Source organism: Pseudophryne corroboree, chromosome 5 (genome assembly GCF_028390025.1).
Source record: "Pseudophryne corroboree isolate aPseCor3 chromosome 5, aPseCor3.hap2, whole genome shotgun sequence".
In the NCBI taxonomy this organism is placed as follows: domain Eukaryota; kingdom Metazoa; phylum Chordata; class Amphibia; order Anura; family Myobatrachidae; genus Pseudophryne; species Pseudophryne corroboree.
In genome coordinates, this window is record NC_086448.1 from 362,027,663 (window position 1) to 362,048,789 (window position 21,127).

Sequence of the window (21,127 nt, forward strand, 5' to 3'; positions counted from 1 at the left end):
ATCATTTATCAAAATTGTTGTAAACAAAATGTACACCAATAGTATTATCTATCTAATGTTCCATGGCCATATCCGAATGACTGGTAAATTTATATAGATATGAAAGATAGAATTTAGATCTTATTGGATGTTTATTGACCTCATCTAAAAATAGAGATATCGTAACTGCATGTAAAATCGATTGTGCTGAGATCAATAGGAGACCCGTTAGAGGAAGTTTACATAATGTTTCAGACAGTGTGTCCACAAATATATGTGTATACCACATCGTGCATAACAGACAACACAAAACCTTACTTATATATAATATAATATTAAAACCTATAACAAAAAACAACCCATATAAATCTATTATTAAATCTATATAATCTCAAATACACCACAAAGCGGGTGTTATGAAATAGATTTATATTCAATTAAAATTAAAAATGAGTGCGTTGGCAAAGCATGCTTAGATTTGGAAAATCAAGAAAAATATTTTTAAACAATTTAGTGATCCCTATCTCAGATCTTTAATTTAGCGTAAAAAAACACTGAGAGGATTATTTTCGTTTAGACCGTTGGGCGAAATTGTGCCCAAACGGTAAATCCATCTTGACTCCAGCTTCTTAAGAATCAGTCCCCTGTCCCCACCTCGTGGCAGGGGCGGTACCCAATCAATAATGCGACATTGCAGGGTAACTAGTTGATGTCCAACGGTTAAGAAATGTTGCGCGACGGGCTTATCAGTCGATCCTGTAGATAAGGCCTGTCTGATCGTCATCCTGTGGTTGGCCATCCGTTCTCGAAACATGCACGACGTCATCCCCACATACGACAGTCCACATGGACAGGTGAGGAGATAAACCACATGGTCCATGCGGCAATGTAATTTGTAACGTATTCGGATAGGCCTTCCTGTTTGAGGATGCGGGAAAGTAGTTCCAGGGACCATTGAACGGCATGTCGTACACCCTGTACATTTAATACACCCAGGTTTCTGAGTCATCAGCCACGTGTTCTCACCCACAGTGGTCAACCTGCTGGGGTGCATCAAGAGTTGTTTGAGATTCCTTCCTCTACGGTACGCCATCATCGGGTTACCAGTGTTAAAGGTGGTTAATGAGGAGTCTGTAGAAACAATCGGCCAATGCTTTTTGATCGTTTTAGCAACCTTTGATGATTTCTGATCAAACTGTGTTACAAAGATCATACGATCACCTTGTTTCTGCATACGTTTACGTGTATTATTACGTGCTCTGATGAGGCATCCTTCGATAGTTTTGCTGTCATAGCCCCTTTCAAGGAAACGTTGACTAATTTCAGCCAGCTGTGTTTCTGCAACAACCGAATCAGAGTTGTTTCTAATAACACGCATGAATTGCGAAATAGGCAAACTGTTCTTTAAATGAGGCGGGTGATTACTTCTAGCGTGTAATATAGTATTTCTGTCCGTGTCTTTACGGTAAAGGGTGGTGCTTAATCGGGAACCATCCCTTTTGATCATCACATCCAGAAATTGAATGTTGGTATGGCTACATTGTCCAGTAAACCGAACACTACTATCTAGTGAATTCAATATACTAAGCATGCTATTAAAATGCTCCTCAGTGCCTCTCCACAAAAGAAAAACATCATCGATGTATCTTTTATAATAAAGAATTCTATCACCAAAGTGTGGAATGATATGCCTTGACTCATATTCATGCATAAACACTCCAGCATAGATGGGGGCCACATTGGACCCCATCGCTGTCCCTGCACATTGAATGTAAAAGTTGTTTTCATACATGAAGTGATTATGTACAAGGATAAGTTCTAATAACTCCAAAATGAATTCCACTGGTGGCCCTGTTGGTCCACATGGTCTATGAGTCATCATTAGCCTGCGAACTGCTTCAATTCCCTGCTCATGTGGAATAATAGTGTACAGGGATGACACATCTAATGTACATAACAATGTATCATCCGGTAGATCATCTATTGTCAGGATTTTGTCCAGAAAATCCCCCGTATCCCGTAGGTAACTTGGGATAAACTGGACAAGTCCTTGCAGGAAGCTATCTACAAACATGGACAAAGGCTGCAACAAGGAACCCCGGGCAGAGATGATAGGTCTGCCAGGGGGATCTATCAAGGTTTTGTGTACCTTCGGCAGGGTGTAAATCACTGGGCAGACCGGATGATCCACCTTAAGGAAACCCATGATCTGCTCAGTGAGCCAGCCGCATTTAACAGCCCTATCTAGACAACTGTCAACCACCCTCTTAATGCGGGGGATGGGATTGCCAGTACACCGAGTGTATGTGGCAGTTTCAGATAACTGACGTTTTATTTCACGATCGTAATCACAGAAATTTTGAACAACAACAGCCCCGCCCTTATCAGCAGGGCGTATCACGATTGATTGATTACCCCTCAGTGACCTCAGTGCTTTCCATTGATCAGATGACAAATTACTATGGGTTAGTGTGTCTTTGTCATTGTCAATGTCCAATTCAACCATTCTCAAGAATGTGCGTATACTAGCGTTAGGACATTGTGGATCAAACATGGTCGGCTTGCGTAGAACACTAACCTCTTGACGAGCCGTGACGCGGACATTACCCGCGATTTACACAGGAAATCCAATGTGTTCATTTTGGACACATTGGAACGCACGCCAGCACACTGGATAAAGGTATTAGCCCTTAATGCACCACCAGTTTTGCCTTTGGTAAGTACTATGTATATAGGGGTGTTTTGGTCCTTTAACTCTAACAGTTGCACTCAGATGATAAAGCATGTTTATATTTTATCTCCCCTCTGTAAGTTGGAATGCACTAATGAATCATTTAGTTTCACTATTTGCATGACCAATGGGGTTGGTTTGTTTGAATGTGCTGGGGGTATTTTAGGAGGCCCGTTAGGCATTGACCATTAGATACTGGTGTATATGAACAGATGCAACTTTTTGTACATGCTGCTTTTGCTGTATCTTCCTGACGATGATCCTGATGGATCGAAACGTTGAAAGAACTCTCCTTGTGAAATCACCTTGATAAGTATAAATAAAAAATTCAATGCTTTTTACGTGCAAAACTCTGGTGAGTGCCCCTTTATGCTCGCTCTCTCTCTCTCTCTCTCTTTATATATATATATATATATATTTTATATACATTATATGTGTGTATAATTATATATATATATATATATATATATATATATATATATATATAGTCATACCTCCCAACTGTCCCACATTCAGCAGTATAGTCTCACTTTCCTGGGATTGCTCCGCTGTCCCACCCACGGGCAGCAGTGTGTCATGGCAGGTACACACAGGAGATGAGAATAGATGCTGTGCATATCGTGATGCTGTGGAGTGTCGGAGGTGGCAGAAGCGCCGCAGCTTGGGGTGAGAAACCGCTGAAACCCTTCCGCTGCTAAACTCTGCAATTAGTCAATTAAGGAGGTAGGCTCCCCTCACCACAGTGCCCCACAGGCCTTGTTAATTAAGGGGGTAGGATCCCCTCACTCTATAATGTGAATTTCGGCTCATACCATGTGCTGTAATGTGAATTTTGGCTCATACCGTGTGCTATTATGTGAATTTCGGCTCATACTGTGTGCTGTAATGTGAATTTCGGCTCATACCATGTGGGGTAATGTGAATTTCGGCTCACACTGTGTGCTATAATGTGAATTTCGTCTCATACCGTGTGGGGTAATGTGAATTTCGGCTCATACCATGTGCTATAATGGGAATTTCGTCTCATACCGTGTGCTATAATGTGAATTTCGGCCGTGGTTGCACATTTTTTATAGAGGCGTGGCTTCATGGGAAAGAAGTGTAGCCACTAATACCAGTTCATAATACGGTGCACAGTAGTCTCCATTATTCAAATTACACTGCACAGTAGCGCCACTACACCAGGTACATCCCCTTTTTACACATTATGGTAGACAGCGTCCCCCCTTTTACACATTACGGCAGACAGCGTCCCCCTTTTTACACATTACGGCAGATAGCGTCCTCCTTTTTACACATTACAGCAGACATTGTCACTCTTTTTACACATTACAGCAGACAGCGTCCCCCTTTTTACACATTACAGCAAACAGCGTCCCCTTTTTACACATTACAGCAGCCAGTCCCCCTTTTTACTACCCACTTTACATGGGTCCGAGGCAGACTCGGATTCTCCCGTATGGCTCGGTTAACCCGAGCGCGCCCGAACGTCATCATCCCGCTGTCGGTTTCTCGCGAGATTCGGATTCTATATAAGCAGCCGCGCGTCGCCGCCATTTTCACTTGTGCATTGGAAATGTTAGGGAGAGGACGTGGCTGGCGTCCTCTCCGTTATTGTTGAACTTGATTGTGCATTATTGCTTAATTGTGGGGAGCACTGGGGAGCAGCTGTATAATATAGGAGGAGTACAGTGCAGAGTTTTGCTGATCAGTGACCACCAGTTTTATCCGTTCTCTGCCTGAAAAAAACGCTCCATATCTGTGCTCAGTGTGCTGCATATATCTGTGCTCACACTGCTTAATTGTGGGGACTGGGGAGCAGCTGTATTATATAGCAGGAGTACAGTGCAGAGTTTTGCTGACAGTGACCACCAGTATACGTTGTCTGCCTGAAAAACACTCCATGTCTGTGCTCAGTGTGCTGCTTTATTGTGGGGACTGGGGACCACCAGTATAATTAATATTATATAGGAGGAGTATAGTGCAGAGTTTTGCAGACCAGTGACCACCAGTATATAATATAATATATAGCATTACTGTACAGTAGGCCACTGCTGTACCTACCTCTGTGTCGTCATTAAGTATACTATCCATCTACATTCTATACCTGTGGTGCATTTTAGTTTTGCAGTTTGCTGACACAGTGACCACCAGTATATATAGCAGTACGGTACGGAAGGCCACTGCTGTACCTACCTCTGTGTCGTCATTAAGTATACTATCCATCTACATTCTATACCTGTGGTGCATTTTAGTTTTGCAGTTTGCTGACACAGTGACCACCAGTATACTATATATAGCAGTACGGTACGGAAGGCCACTGCTGTACCTACCTCTGTGTCGTCATTAAGTATACTATCCATCTACATTCTATACCTGTGGTGCATTTTAGTTTTGCAGTTTGCTGACACAGTGAACACCAGTATATATAGCAGTACGGTACGGAAGGCCACTGCTGTACCTACCTCTGTGTCGTCATTAAGTATACTATCCATCTACATTCTATACCTGTGGTGCATTTTAGTTTTGCAGTTTGCTGACACAGTGACCACCAGTATATATAGCAGTACGGTACGGAAGGCCACTGCTGTACCTACCTCTGTGTCGTCATTAAGTATACTATCCTTCTACATTCTATACCTGTGGTGCATTTTAGTTTTGCAGTTTGCTGACACAGTGACCACCAGTATACTATATATAGCAGTACGGTATGGAAGGCCACTGCTGTACCTACCTCTGTGTCGTCATTAAGTATACTATCCATCTACAATCTATACCTGTGGTGCGTTTTAGTTTTGCAGTTTGCTGACACAGTGAACACCAGTATACTATATATAGCCGTACGGTACGGAAGGCCACTGCTGTACCTACCTCTGTGTCGTCATTAAGTATACTATCCATCTGCATTCTATACCTGTGGTGCATTTTAGTTTTGCAGTTTGCTGACACAGTGACCACCAGTATACTATATATAGCAGTACGGTACGGAAGGCCACTGCTGTACCTACCTCTGTGTCGTCATTAAGTATACTATCCATCTACATTCTATACCTTTGGTGCATTTTAGTTTTGCAATTTGCTGACACAGTGACCACCAGTATATATAGCAGTACGGTACGGAAGGCCACTGCTCTACCTACCTCTGTGTCGTCATTAAGTATACTATCCATCTACATTCTATGCTTGTGGTGCATTTTAGTTTTGCAGTTTGCTGACACAGTGACCACCAGTATATGTAGCAGTACGGTACGGAAGGCCACTGCTCTACCTACCTCTGTGTCGTCATTAAGTATACTATCCATCTACATTCTATACCTGTGGTGCATTTTAGTTTTGCAGTTTGCTGACACAGTGACCACCAGTATACTATATATAGCAGTACGGTACGGAAGGCCACTGCTGTACCTACCTCTGTGTCGTCATTAAGTATGCTATCCATCTACATTCTATACCTGTGGTGCATTTTAGTTTTGCAGTTTGCTGACACAGTGACCACCACTATACTATATATAGCAGTAAGGTACGGAAGGCCACTGCTGTACCTACCTCTGTGTCGTCATTAAGTATACTATCCATCTACATTCTATACCTGTGGTGCATTTTAGTTTTGCAGTTTGCTGACACAGTGACCACCAGTATACTATATATAGCAGTACGGTACGGAAGGCCACTGCTGTACCTACCTCTGTGTCGTCATTAAGTATGCTATCCATCTACATTCTATACCTGTGGTGCATTTTAGTTTTGCAGTTTGCTGACACAGTGACCACCACTATACTATATATAGCAGTACGGTACAGAAGGCCACTGCTGTACCTACCTCTGTGTCGTCATTAAGTATACTATCCATCTACATTCTATACCTGTGGTGCATTTTAGTTTTGCAGTTTGCTGACACAGTGACCACCAGTATATATAGCAGTACGGTACGGAAGGCCACTGCTGTACCTACCTCTGTGTCGTCATTAAGTATACTATCCATCTACATTCTATACCTGTGGTGCATTTTAGTTTTGCAGTTTGCTGACACAGTGACCACCAGTATATATAGCAGTACGGTACGGAAGGCCACTGCTCTACCTACCTCTGTGTCATCATTATGTATACTATCCATCTACATTCTATGCCTGTGGTGCCTTTTAGTTTTGCAGTTTGCTGACACAGTGACCACCAGTATATATAGCAGTACGGTACGGAAGGCCACTGCTCTACCTACCTCTGTGTCGTCAAGTATACTAGCTTAGTCACACAGCGACCTTGGTGCGCCTCTTTTTTTCTTTGCATCATGTGCTGTTTGGGGACAATTTTTTAGAAGTGCCATCCTGCCTGACACTGCAGTGCCACTCCTAGATGGGCCAGGTGTTTGTGTCGGCCACTTGTGTCGCAAAGCTTAGTCACACATCGACCTTGGTGCGCCTCTTTTTTTATTTGCATCATGTGCTGTTTGGGGACAATTTTTTTGAAGTGCCATCCTGCCTGACACTGCAGTGCCACTCCTAGATGGGCCAGGTGTTTGTGTCGGCCACTTGGGTCGCTTAGCTTAGTCACACAGCGACCTTGGTGCGCCTCTTTTTTTCTTTGCATCATGTGCTGTTTGGGGACAATTTTTTTGAAGTGCCATCCTGCCTGACACTGCAGTGCCACTCCTAGATGGGCCAGGTGTGTGTGTTGGCCACTTGTGTCGCTTAGCTTAGTCACACAGCGACCTTGGTGCGCCTCTTTTTTTCTTTGCATCATGTGCTGTTTGGGGACAATTTTTTTGAAGTGCCATCCTGCCTGACACTGCAGTGCCACTCCTAGATGGGCCAGGTGTTTGTGTCGGCCACTTGGGTAACTTAGCTTAGCCATCCAGCGACCTCGGTGCAAATTTTAGGACTAAAAATAATATTGTGAGGTGTTCAGAATAGACTGAAAATGAGTGGAAATTATGGTTATTGAGGTTAATAATACTATGGGATCAAAATGACCACCAAATTCTATGATTTAAGCTGTTTTTGAGGGTTTTTTGTAAAAAAAAATGAATCCAAAACACACCCGAATCCGACAAAAAATTTTCAGGGAGGTTTTGCCAAAACGCGTCCGAATCCAAAACACGGCCGCGGAACCGAATCCAAAACCAAAACACAAAACCCGAAAAATGTCCGGTGCACATCACTAGTATTAGAACAGTAAAACAGATTGAGCACTGTACAGTATACTGTACAGCACTTCAAAGTTTATGAACAGTATGCATGTAAAATAACATTATTATTATTATTATTACTGTATACCTCGAAAGATTGTCCGGCCCATAGCCCCTCTGTTCTGGTCCTTGTTGGGTGGTGGTGGTGGTGGAGGTGGAGGTGGGAGCCGGAGGGTGCAGTGGGCCCTGGTCCGCCTGGAGGCCTGTCAATGTTGAAAAATAATAAATCATATTGGACCCTGTACAGTAGTTACTGTATCAAACACATTGGTCACAGCATTAACATTGTCCCCAGCAGTGATCAAACAGAAGCATTCACCCCCACAGGAATAAAGCACATTGCGCCCCCCCCCCCCCCCCCCACAGTAAGCAAACACATTGTTCCCCGTACTAAGCAAAATCAGCAGGCCCAGCAGTAATTTTTGGGGTAGTAAAGCATAACACAGTATACAGTACTTACCATACCCCTAACCTTTAACCCACATCTTCTGCAACCTAACCCTAAAAACTCCTCCACAGCTTAGCCCTAACCCTCCACGCCATAGAGTAACCTTTACCTCCACCAGCAATGCCTACACTTAACCATCCCTGGCGGTGACCTAGGCAAAGCCCTCTTCCTTGCAGCCTATTGACTTAGCTTACGTAATGAGGGTCCAGGAATGCCGGATGGTGGGGTGGTGGTGCTGGTGGTGGTCATCAGAGGACCTAGTAGGTCCAGGTAAACCTGGAGGACTCTCACTGTGGAAAAAAAATAAACATCATTGGCCCCTGTGCAGTAGTTACTGTATCAAAGATCAAAGACATTGCCCACAGCAATCAAGCACAAGTATTCACCCCCACAGGAATAAAGCACATTGCCCCCCCCCCCCCCCCGCTACAGTATGCCTCATTTCCCCTGTCAAATACTGCATGTACTGTACTTTTTACTGTATATCCATATCCAGTATACTGTATCCAATTTGTCTGTTTGTTCATTCTCCATAACATGTCCATTGGTGCTCACCCAATACTGTGTTTAAATCAACCTACTGTAAATATTGTTAATACACTATATGCAATTGTGTTGTTATCTGTTACCTTTTAGATAATGTACCCTACTGTATATTTACTTTATGTTACACCTACTGTACTGTAGTTTCCTATTGTTTTCATACACCGCAGTGGACCCTCAGATGGTGAGTCATATAAGGTACCACTCTATGTTTGTTTACTCCCTATTGTCCAAAAGTGAGCTGACCAGACAGGGTGGCTCTCTGGCTGATGTAATTACCTTGATTAGAATATGTATTGTTTTCCAATGCTGTAAGATCCTAAGACACAGAGGTCACACACACCCCAGCAATATGAAGCTTTGGGAGGTTCAGTATACAGTAAGTAGAGCTACCCAGAGAGGTGAAGAGAGATTCTTGGATACCAAGCTAAGAAGTAATGTTCTGCCAGGGATCGGCTTGGGACCCATTATATTGGATTTATCTTGGTCTCTGTGTTGCTAGAAGAGACTCTCTGCTCCCAGACTAAGAAGTAATGTTCTGTCAGGAGATTGTGGTGGGAAATGTCATGTGGAATTGGATTACGGAAGTGTGCTGAACTGTGTTATAGCGTATTCTGTCAATAAACCACTGTTGGTTTTTCATCTACCACCGTGCCTGAGTGATTTGGAACTGTACTCAAAATTTTTTTCCCCGCACTAAGCAAAAACAGCAGGCACGGCAGTAACTTTTGGGGTAGTAAAGCATAACACAGTATACAGTACTTACCATACCCCCTACCTTTGCTACAGCATAACCCTAAAAACCCCTCCACAGCTTATCCCTAATCCTCCCCGCCATAGACTAACCTTAACCTCCACCAGCAATGCCTAAACTTAACCATCCCTGGCGATGACTTAGCCAAAGCCCTCTTCCCTGCAGCCTATTGACTTAGCTTACTCATTGAGGGTTCGGCTACATGTACGTCCACTGGCCGGGTGGTGGTGGTGGTGGTGGAGGCAGACAGAGGGCGCAGTCGGCCCAGGTGCGACTGGAGGCCTGTCAATGTGGAAAAATAATAAAACACATTGGCCCCTGTACAGTATTTACTGTATCAAACACATTGGTCACAACAGTAACATTGTCCCAGCAGTGATCAAATAGAAGCATTCACCCCCACTGGAATAAAGCACACTCCCCCCCCCCCCCCCCTTCCCCACAGTAAGCAAACACATAGTTCCCCATACTAAGCAAAATCAGCAGGCCCGGCAGTAACTTTTGAGGTAGTAAAGCATAACACAGTATACAGTATTTAGGGGGTAATTCTGAGTTGATCGCAGCAGGAATTTTGTTAGCAATTGGGCAAAACCATGTGCACTGCAGGGGGGGCAGATATAACGTGCAGACGGAGTTAGATTTGGGTGGGGTGTGTTCAATCTGCAATCTAAATTGCATCGTAAAAATAAAGCAGCCACTATTTACCCTGCACAGAAACAAAATAACCCACCCAAATCTAACTCTCTCTGCACATGTTATATCTGCCAACCCTGCAGTGCACATGGTTTTGCCCAATTGCTAACAAAATTCCTGCTGCGATCAACTCAGAATTACCCCCTTAGTACCATACCCCCTACCTTTAACCCACCTTTTCTGCAGCCTAACCCCAAAAACTCCTCCACAGCTTAGCCCTAACTCTTCTTGCCATAGACTATCCTTAACCTCCACCAGCGATGCCTAAATTTAACCATCCCTGAAGGTGACTTAGCCAAAGCCCTCTTCCCTGCAGCCTATTGACTTAGCTTACTCATTGAGGGTCCAGCGATGTACGCTGGTCTGGTGGTGCTGGTGTTGGTGGTGGTGGTGAAGGTGGGAGCCGGAAGGCACGGTTGGCCCTGGTCCGCCTGGAGTCCTGTCAGTGTGGAAAATTAATTAAACACATTGGCCCCTGTACAGTAGTTACTGTATCAAACACATTGGGGGTCATTCTGAGTTGTTCGCTCGCTAGCAGGTTTTATCAGCCATGCAAACGTTAAGCCGCCGCCCATTGGGGGTGTATCGTATCTTAGCTTAGCAGAAGTACGAACGAATGCATCGCAGTGCGGCAGCAAAAAACAAATGGTGCAGTTTCAGAGTACAGTAGCTCCAGACCTACTCAGCGCTTGCGATCACTTCAGACCATTCAGTTCCGGATTTGACGTCACAAACACGCCCTGCGTTCTTCCTGCCACGCCTGCATTTTTCCAAACACTCCCTGAAAACGGTGATTTGACACCCAGAAACGCCCCTTTCCTGTCAATCACTCTGCGGCCGCCATTGCGACTGAAAAGCTTCGCTAGAACCTGTGTGAAACTACATCGCCCGTTGTGAAAGTACTTCGCGTGCGCATTGCGCCGCATACGCATGCCCAGAAGTGCAGTTTTTTCACGTAATCGCTGCACAGCGAACATTTTTAGCTAGCGATCAACTCGGAATGACCCCCATTGCCCACAGCATTAACACTGTCCCCAGCAGTGATCAAACAGAAACATTCACCCCCACAGGAATAAAGCACATTGCCCCCCCCCCCCCCCACACACACACACACACACACACACACACAGTAATCAAACACATTGTTCCCTGTACTTAGCAAAAACAGCAGGCCCGGCAGTAACTTTTGGGGTAGTAATGCATAACACAGTATACAGTACTAACCATACCCCCTACCTTTAACCCACCTTTTCTGCAGCCTAACCCCAAAAACTCCTCCACAGCTTAGCCCCAACCCTCCCTGCCATAGATTATCCTTATCCTCCACCAGAAATGCCTAAACTTAACCATTCCTGGAGGTGACTTAGCCAAAGCCCTCTTCCCTGCAGGCTATTAACTTCGCTTACTTATTGAGGGTCCAGGAATGCGTAGTGGTGGTGGTGGTGGTGGAGGTGGAGGAGGTGGGAGCCGGAGGGCGCATTGTTCCCAGGTACGCCTGGATACCTGTCACTGTGGAAAATTAATAAAAACCATTGGTCCCTGTACAGTAGTTACTGTATCAAACACATTGCCCACAGCATTAACATTGTCCCCAGCAGTGATCAAACAGAAACATTCACCCCCACAGGAATAAAGCACATTGCCCCCCCCCCCCCCCCCCACAGTAATCAAACACATAGGCCCTCATTCCGAGTCGTTCGCTCGGTATTTTTCATCGCATCGCAGTGAAATTCCGCTTAGTGCGCATGCGCAATATTCGCACTGCGACTGCGCCAAGTATCTTTGCTATGAAGATAGTATTTTTACTCACGGCTTTTTCATCGCTCCGGCGAACGTAATGTGATTGACAGGAAATGGGTGTTACTGGGCGGAAACACGGCGTTTTATGGGCGTGTGGCTGAAAACGCTACCGTTTCCGGAAGAAACGCAGGAGTGGCCGGAGAAACGGGGGAGTGTCTGGGCGAACGCTGGGTGTGTTTGTGACGTCAAACCAGGAACGACAAGCACTGAACTGATCGCACAGGCAGAGTAAGTGTGGAGCTACTCTAAAACTGCTAAGTAGTTTGTGATCGCAATATTGCGAATACATCGGTCGCAATTTTAAGATGCTAAGATACACTCCCAGTAGGCGGCGGCTTAGCGTGTGTAACTCTGCTAAATTCGCCTTGCGACCGATCAACTCGGAATGAGGGCCATTGTTCCCTGTACTTAGCAAAAACAGCATGCCCGGCAGTAACTTTTGGGGTAGTAAAGGTTAAGGTTAAAGCATAACACAGTATGCAGTACTTACCATACCCCCTACCTTTGCTACAGCATAACCCTAAAACCCCCTCCACAGCTTAGCCCTAATCCTCCCCACCATAGACTAACCTTAACCTCCACCAGCAATGCCTAAACTTAACCATCCCTGGAGGTGACTTAGCCAAAGCCCTCTTCCCTGCAGCCTATTGACTTAGCTTACTTATTGAGGGTCCGGGAATGCTGGAAGGTGGAGTGGTAGTGGTGGTGGTGGTGGTGGTGAAGGTGGAGGAGGTGGGAGCCGGAGGGCTTGATGGGCCCTGGTCTGCCTGGAGGTCTGTCACTGTGGAAAAATAATAAAAACCATTGGTCCCTGTACAGTAGTTACTGTATCGAACACATTGCCCACAACATTAACATTGTCCCCAGCAGTGATCAAACAAAATCATTCACCCCCACAGGAATAAAGCGCATTGGCCCCCCCACAGTAAGCAAACACATTGTTCCCCGTACTAAGCAAAATCAGCAGGACCAGCAGTATCTTTTGGGGTAGTAAAGCATAACACAGTGTACAGTACTTACCATACCCCCTACCTTTAACGTTTTACTTTAAATGGAAACAAAAAAGGACACAATAAAGAGAGTGCAGGACTTACTGGTTGCTGGGCTTGTGCCTTGTATGGCTGTAAAGCCATGTCGCCGGGCTCGGTCCTGTTGTATCCTCCGACGTTCTGTGTACAAAATATAATTACAGTGTCCTTAGAAACAGTCCTGCACATACAGTACTGAATACTGTAACAGTAATTTCATATTATCAAACTGTAAATATATTTTCACACCCCCTTTACGCACACAATTTGAAGCCTTACACATAATAGCCACAGTAGTGTTTCTTACAAAGAATGCCTACAGTAGTGCAGTGCCAGATAGACATGATATGCTTCCCAGCAGTGCCAGTTACACATGGTATGCCCCCACAGTGCCAGAGACAGTATGCCCCCACGGTGTTTATGCTAAGAAATGACACGTACTGCATCAGTACACACTGTAAAGACAAAATCCATATACAGTACTGTAGTGTGAATTGGGCCTTACAAACAATGCCTACAGTAGTGCAGTGCCAGATAGACATGATATGCCCCCCAGCAGTGCCAGCTACACATGGTATGCCCCCACAGTGCCAGAAACAGTATGCCCACACGGTGTTTATGCTAAGAAATGACATGTACTGCATCAGTACACACTGTAAAGACAAAATCCATATACAGTACTGTAGTGTGAATTGGGCCTTACAAACAATGCCTACAGTAGTGCAGTGCCAGATAGACATGATATGCCCCCCAGCAGTGCCAGCTACACATGGTATGCCCCCACAGTGCCAGAGACAGTATGCCCCCACAGTGTTTTTGCACAGAAATGACACGCACTGCATCAGTACACACTGTAAAGACAAAATCCATATACAGTACTGTAGTGTGAATTGGGCCTTACAAACAATGCCTACAGTAGTGCAGTGCCAGATAGACATGATATGCCCCCCAGCAGTGCCAGAGACAGTATGCCCCCACAGTGTTTTTGCACAGAAATGACATGTACTGCATCAGTACACACTGTAAAGACAAAATCCATATACAGTACTGTAGTGTGAATTGGGCCTTACAAACAATGCCTACAGTAGTGCAGTGCCAGATAGACATGATATGCCCCCCAGCAGTGCCAGCTACACATGGTATGCCCCCATGGTGCCAGAGACAGTATGCCCACACGGTGTTTATGCTAAGAAATGACACGTACTGCATCAGTACACACTGTAAAGACAAAATCCATATACAGTACTGTAGTGTGAATTGGGCCTTACAAACAATGCCTACAGTAGTTCAGTGCCAGATAGACATGATATGCCCCCCAGCAGTGCCAGCTACACATGGTATGCCCCCACAGTACCAGAGACAGTATGCCCCCACGGTGTTTATGCTAAGAAATGACACGTACTGCATCAGTACACACTGTAAAGACAAAATCCATATACAGTACTGTAGTGTGAATTGGGCCTATTAGTTATGCTTTGTGGCAGACCATGTGTACAGGTGGTGGCTAGTGATCCTCATGCCATGATGATGGGCCTATTTTGATGTGTAGGCCTGGAGCTGTAGCTCCATCCGCCCCATTGTTAATCTGGCCCTGTGTACTGTACTAAACGATAATAAAGCGCAGTACTGGACTGTACTTACTCATTAGCAGAGACAGCCGCAGCAACTCCAGCTTCCTCGGCTGTCTGGCGACCAAGTCACTCCACCTCCGCTGGAGTGACCGTATAGAATGTGATCTCTCATACTTAAACAAAATTTCACGGCGGGCTCGGTTATATGCCCGCCGCTTCTTACGATTATTGGCCAAGGGCCGATCCCGCCACCTCAATAGAATGAGGAGCTCCCCGCGTAGGTATGGGCTTCCGTGGGTCGCCATTTTTCCTACTGAAGTCCCTAGCATGACGTATGACGCTGGATGCACCTGACAGATAGTAGGATAAATAAGTAAATTAATAAGTTGTGTGCTCCAGCCGGGGATCGAACTCAGGGAGCACGCAATGCACGTGCCTTACTCTAACCACTAGGCCACCGATATCTCTGGTATCAGCAAGCACCTTTTTAAAATATAATATACTGAATAGGGAAACATGGACCCCGTGGCCCTCCGGGTGTATACTGTATGTGATGTGTTATAGTCCGATATAGTATTGCTGCTTACGCTAATGTGATCCTGCAATTTGTACACACTGTAACGACAATATCTATAGCTAGCGTTATTGGGCAGCAGTGTGCCTGGAGACCATCTGGTAGTCATACTGTGCATTCATGAGATACTGTAGGTACCCATTTGCACTTTGCATTCAATATTTCTGCCCATTTGAAACAACAGAGACACAAAGCTAGTCCGAAATAGGATTGCTGCTTATGCTAATGTTATCCTTCATTTTGTACAGAACGTAACGACTAGATGAATAGCGTGAACAGGGCTGCAGCGTGGCCTTGTATTTAGTAGAAGCGGACTTTTTTTATATAACGAGAAGTAGAAACTTAAAACACAAATAACTTTTTTGGATTAAAAAAGAATAAAAAAATAAAAATAAAATAATAAATGGGTGCCGAACTCTGGTCTTCAAGCATTGCAGGCGGCCGCTGTTCTAGTTAGGCCACAGCTGACCAAGGTAGAGGTGGGCCCTCTGGGTGTATATGTCATGTGTTGTATATTGGTGCTTTAAAAAAAAAGTAGCTGCTTACGCTAATGTGATCCTGCAATTTGTACACACAGTAATGACAATATCTATAGCTAGCGTGATCGGGTGGGTGGTGCTATTATTATTACTTCTGTGACAAAATGGCGCACAGGGCAAGAAGGTTCAGTAGTAAGAAGCTAAAGATTCTTGTGCGGCATATTGACAGGCCCCTGGCCAATAATGCTGAGAAATTAGCAGCATATGAATGTGCCAGACAGGAGATCCTGTCTAGACTGCACAGGGAGAGAGGTATCCCGGCTCTCCAGAGGAGATGGAGTGACCTGATTAGACGGGAACCACAGAGGCTGCAACTATTGAGGGCCAAAGTTGCTAGAGGTACAGTACAGTGATTTTTTTATTACTGTCATTACATTTTTATGTACTACAGTACAGTATACTAAAAAGTATTACTGTACAGTACTGCAGCCAAGTCAGTATATTATTATTATTATTATTATTATTATTACAAGTACAGTAAGTACAGGGCTTGCTCAAGGGGTCTGGTACTGTATGGAAGATCGACAGTAACTACTGTAGGACGACAGTGTCTAGGTCGACCAGTATTGGTCGACACTAAGTACTGTAGGGTGACAGGGTTTCTAGGATGACAGGGTCTGCAGGTCGACACGATCTGTGTTGACAGGTGAGATGGTAGACATGAGTTTTTGATGTTAATTTGGTGTGGTTTCCTCCATATACAGTAGTGACCGAGAACCCCAAGTAGTGCACCGAGCCCCCTCGGATGGTTTGCTTTGCTCGCCATGTTTCGTGCAAGGTTCCTCCCTCCGCTACCGCTGCACTTGCCACAGGTTTCCGTTCCCAATTGTAGTCCACGTGGATCGTAAAGTACTGCATGAAAAGGTTTTCACAAACATTTTTAAAAAAGTGAAAAACTAATGTTGACCTTCTGACCTGTCGACCTACAGTAGAACATGTCCTACAGTTGTGATCCTGGCATCTGTTTACCATTTGCTGGAAATTCCTCAGCTGGCATACGGACAGTATCCTTTTATTTTTTTAATTTATTGTTAATGATTAATTACTGTATAATATGGGTGCATACTGTATTTATAGTATAATTTTTTTTGGGAGGGGGTGACGATTTGGTAGGGATTTTAAATAATGTTTCTTTTTCACAGAACGTAGGCCCCGCCTCCACCCGTCTAGCTAGGGAGCTGATCCTCTGGAGGGCCCCAGTGGCACCCTCCCTCCCTTGCCAGGTAAGTACAGGGTAGAGGGTTTCACCTTGACAGTAGATGCTACGTTACTGCCGGGCCTGCTGTTTTTGCTTAGTACGGGAACAATGTGTTTGCTTACTGTGGGGGGGGGGGGTTTGATACAGTGACTACTGTACAGGGGCCAATGATTTTTATTATTTTTCCACAGTGACAGGCCTCCAGGCGGACCAGGGCCCACCGCGTCCTCCGGCTCCCACCTCCTCCACCACCACCACCATCACCAGCACCACGACCCAACCATCCGGCATTCCCGGACCCTCAATAAGTAAGCTAAGTCAATAGGCTGCAGGGAAGAGGGCTTTGGCTAAGTCACCGCCAGGGATGGTTAAGTTTAGCCATCGCTGGTGGAGGTTAAGGATAGTCTGTGGCAGGGAGGGTTAGGGTTAAGCTGTGGAGGAGTTTTTGGGGTTAGGCTGCAGAAAATGTGGGTTAAAGGTAGGGGGTATGGTAAGTACTGTATACTGTGTTATGCTTTACTACCCCAAAAGTTAGTGCTGGGATTGCTGTTTTTGCTTAGTACGGGGAACAATGGGGGTAATTCCAAGTTGATCACAGCAGGATTTTTGTTAGCAGTTGGGCAAAACCATGTGCAGTGCAGGGGAGGCAGATATAACATGTGCAGAGAGAGATAGATTTGGGTGTGGTGTGTTCAATCTGCAATCTAAATTGCAGTGTTAAAATAAAGCAGCCAGTATTTACCTTACACAGAAACAAAATAACCCACCCAAATCTAACTCTCTCTGCAAATGTTATATCTGCCACACCTGCAGTGCAAATGGTTTTGCCCAACTGCTAAAATATTTCCTGCTGCGATCAACTCGGAATTACCCCCAATGTGTTTGTTTACTGTGGGGGGGCCAATGTGCTTTATTCCTGTGGGGATGAGTGCTTCTGTTTGATCACTGCTGGGGACAGTGTTAATGCTGTGGGCAATGTGTTTGATACAGTAACTACTGTACAGGGACCAATGTGTTTTATTATTTTTCCACAGTGACAGGCCTCCAGGTGGACCAGGACCCACCGTGCCCTCCAGGACCCGCCACCACCCGTCCACCCATCCTCCACTGGAGAGGCAAGCACAGCCCTCCCCATAGTAAGTACAGTACTTGTTTTTGTTACTCTGTGAGTTTTTTTAATAAGGGCTAACTGTATGCATACAGTATACTGTATTTCTAAATTGTTGAAAATGTGTGTGTACTGTATGTCTCCCTCCTCTACACAAAAGACTTCATTATTCCCTATTATACAGTATACAGTATCACCAACCTCATCTCCTCCCACCCTCCCCGGTCTGTCTTACTGAAAATTGTGCTACCATTTTTTGATCCACAGTTCAGCAGGAGGAAGCAGGGCCAAGCAGCCCTTCAGGCTGCAGCACGACAGCTACGAGTGCTGGAGCAGCCCTGAGCCCCCGGAGCCAACCCTTTACTGTGCATCCTGCTCCTCCGATGAGGAGGTGGCAGCAGCACTGCCTCCTGTATGGACCAGGCCTCTCCCAGGCTGTAAGTACTGAACTGTACTGTACATCATGTTCTGTTGCTAATGATGATTTACAGTATGATGACCCTATGGATTGCTGCCCTAAGCAAATTTGTATCTTCCCTGAAGCGGCTCAGTGTTGATAGTGTGATAGTATACTGTACGTAGTAATGTAGATACTGTACAACATACAGTAATACTGTAGTTGTCAAGCCATCTTACTGCTGGTCTTCCCCTGTTTTTCTGTATGGACACTGTACAGTACTGCACCTTTCTGCGCATGCTGTCCAAAGTAGAGTAGTATACAGTAGCTACAGTACAGTACAGTAGGTACTGTAGGAGAACACAGATTTGTTTTTTGTATTAGTGATTGATTTGTTCTTCGGGCACTCCATGGTACAGCACATTACATTACAGTACACAGAATGTTGGGCTCCAGCATCAATAATCTTCTTACTGTACTTTATTGGTGTTCACATGTGCTGCCGTATGATATTGTATAGTATTTCTGTATGCTGTACTGTATTACTATCATTTCAGAAAGTGAACGATCATTTCTTTATCCACAGTGCATTCCCCCATACTACCAGAGGAGGAATCTGAGGATGGGGAGTGGCCTGAGACTCCTCCACTACCATGTAAGAACTACTGTACTGTATAGTACATTACTGACTGTACTGTCTCTAACTTTTAGTAATACTGGTGGTCATTCCGAGTTTATCGCTAGCTGCATTTGTTCCCTGTGTAGCGATCAGGCTAAAAATCTGCTTTTCTGCGCATGCATATGCACTGCAATGCGCAGGCGTGTCGTACAACGGTTCCATGCCGTTTGAATGGAATCTATCGACGATTCCATTCACACGGCAGAACGCAAGAAGACTGACATGAAGGGGGCGTTTCTGGGTGTCAACTGACCGTTTTCAGGGAGTGTTTGGAAAAATACAGGCATGTAGGAGAAAATGCAGGCGTGGTTGGCCGGACGCTGGGTGGGTGTATGACGTCCAATCCTGACACGAATAGGCTGTAGTGATCACAAGGGCTGAGTAAGTTCAGAGCTACTGTACTCTGAAACTGCACAAACTGTTTTTGCAGAGCTCGGCTGCAAAGCTAAAATACACTCCCCAGTGGGCGGCGGCAAAGTGTTTGCGTGGCTGCTAAAAACAGCTAGCAAGCGATCAACTCGGATTGACCTCCACTGTCTCTACACTACAGTACACAGTGGAGGATTTACCACAAGTTAACCAAAGCATCTGCTTAGGTCCTGTAGGTCTCACGGGTCTCTGCTTGCCATAAGAGGCCAACCACAAGGCTGTATACACTATAGGACATTTCTGGAGTATTTTGTACAGTATAACATACAGTACATAAATTTTGCATATAATTTTAAATTCCACAAAGCTGGGTGTGTAGTGGAGGGGGTTGGGTGTACAGTGTTATTTTAAGTACAGTATTGGGGATGCTGGATTGTTTGAGGGAGGGGTGCTCTAAATCTGCATTTTGATTAGGGCCCCGTGAGGTCTACAGTAGAGAACTAAACCTACAGTACCTTCTCTACTGTAATTTAAATAAAACACCACATGTGCAGTGTACATTATTGTAAAGTATATCTCATGCCCCGCCTTTACCGTCTCTATCCATTCACTGTATTGTGTTTGTTCACATGGGTTCGAGGTACAGTACTGCACAGTAAACTGACAGTGCACTATTTTTTTACAGCAACGCCTGTAGAAGAGGTAGACCTCCAAGGTACAGTACTGTAATTATTAATAACTTTCAGTATTAAGATCCCTCATGGCTGTTTACAGTATCAAGTGGGAATAATCTTCAGACTTCTGCAATGCTTGCTGAATCCAGTACAGTACAGTACTGTATGTTAAAATCTACTGCACTAAAGTACAGTATTTTAATGTATTCGCCATTCACCAGGTCAAAATCCAGTAAGTACTGTAAGGTTGCCATTCATGTATAACTACAGTACCCCCAACATTGCCTAGGATTTTGGCTTCCAAAATACTGTAGCCCTAGTAATGTACAGTACTGTGTATTTTTTCCAGTGGGGAGTGGTAGGGCATTGTGGGGATTTCCTTGTTGCATTTCATATGTACTGTATGTTTATTCATGGCAGGGTTTGGGGAGGCACAGTAAGAGGAGGGTGGGACAAGCTGCCTCAGTAGCCCTCTCCTATCTGTAATTACAGTACAAAGTATTAATGTGCTGTATACTGTATTATGCTTTACTACCCCAATATTTGCAGCCATGCAATGCTTTTGTACCTACTGTATGCTGGGGTGTAGGGCCAGACATGCTGGGCGTCCTCCCGCATGTCTGTGAAACTGATTGTAGAACTGATCGTAGATGTGCTAAATGTAGCACATCTACAGTACATCTACGATCTGATCTGAAATAGGCCACAGGTGCGATGTGCACCTTGTGAAATTTAAACCATGTGGGGGTGAATGCTTCTGTTTGATCACTCCTGGGGTCAATGTGAATGCTGTGGCCAATGTGTTCGATACAGTAACTACAGTACAGGGGCCAATGTGTTTTATTATTTTTCACCATTGA

At 44.9% G+C, this 21,127-nt stretch overlaps 1 long non-coding RNA gene across 1 annotated transcript; it reads left to right on the plus strand.

Moving 5' to 3' along the window:
• The first annotated feature begins 18,444 nt into the window (after positions 1 to 18,444).
• Positions 18,445 to 20,302, plus strand: LOC134929057 (uncharacterized). The gene is made up of 3 exons (XR_010178242.1): positions 18,445 to 18,585; positions 19,132 to 19,200; positions 20,279 to 20,302. It is a non-coding gene; the product is annotated as an uncharacterized LOC134929057 (long non-coding RNA).
• Positions 20,303 to 21,127: the final 825 nt, after the last annotated feature.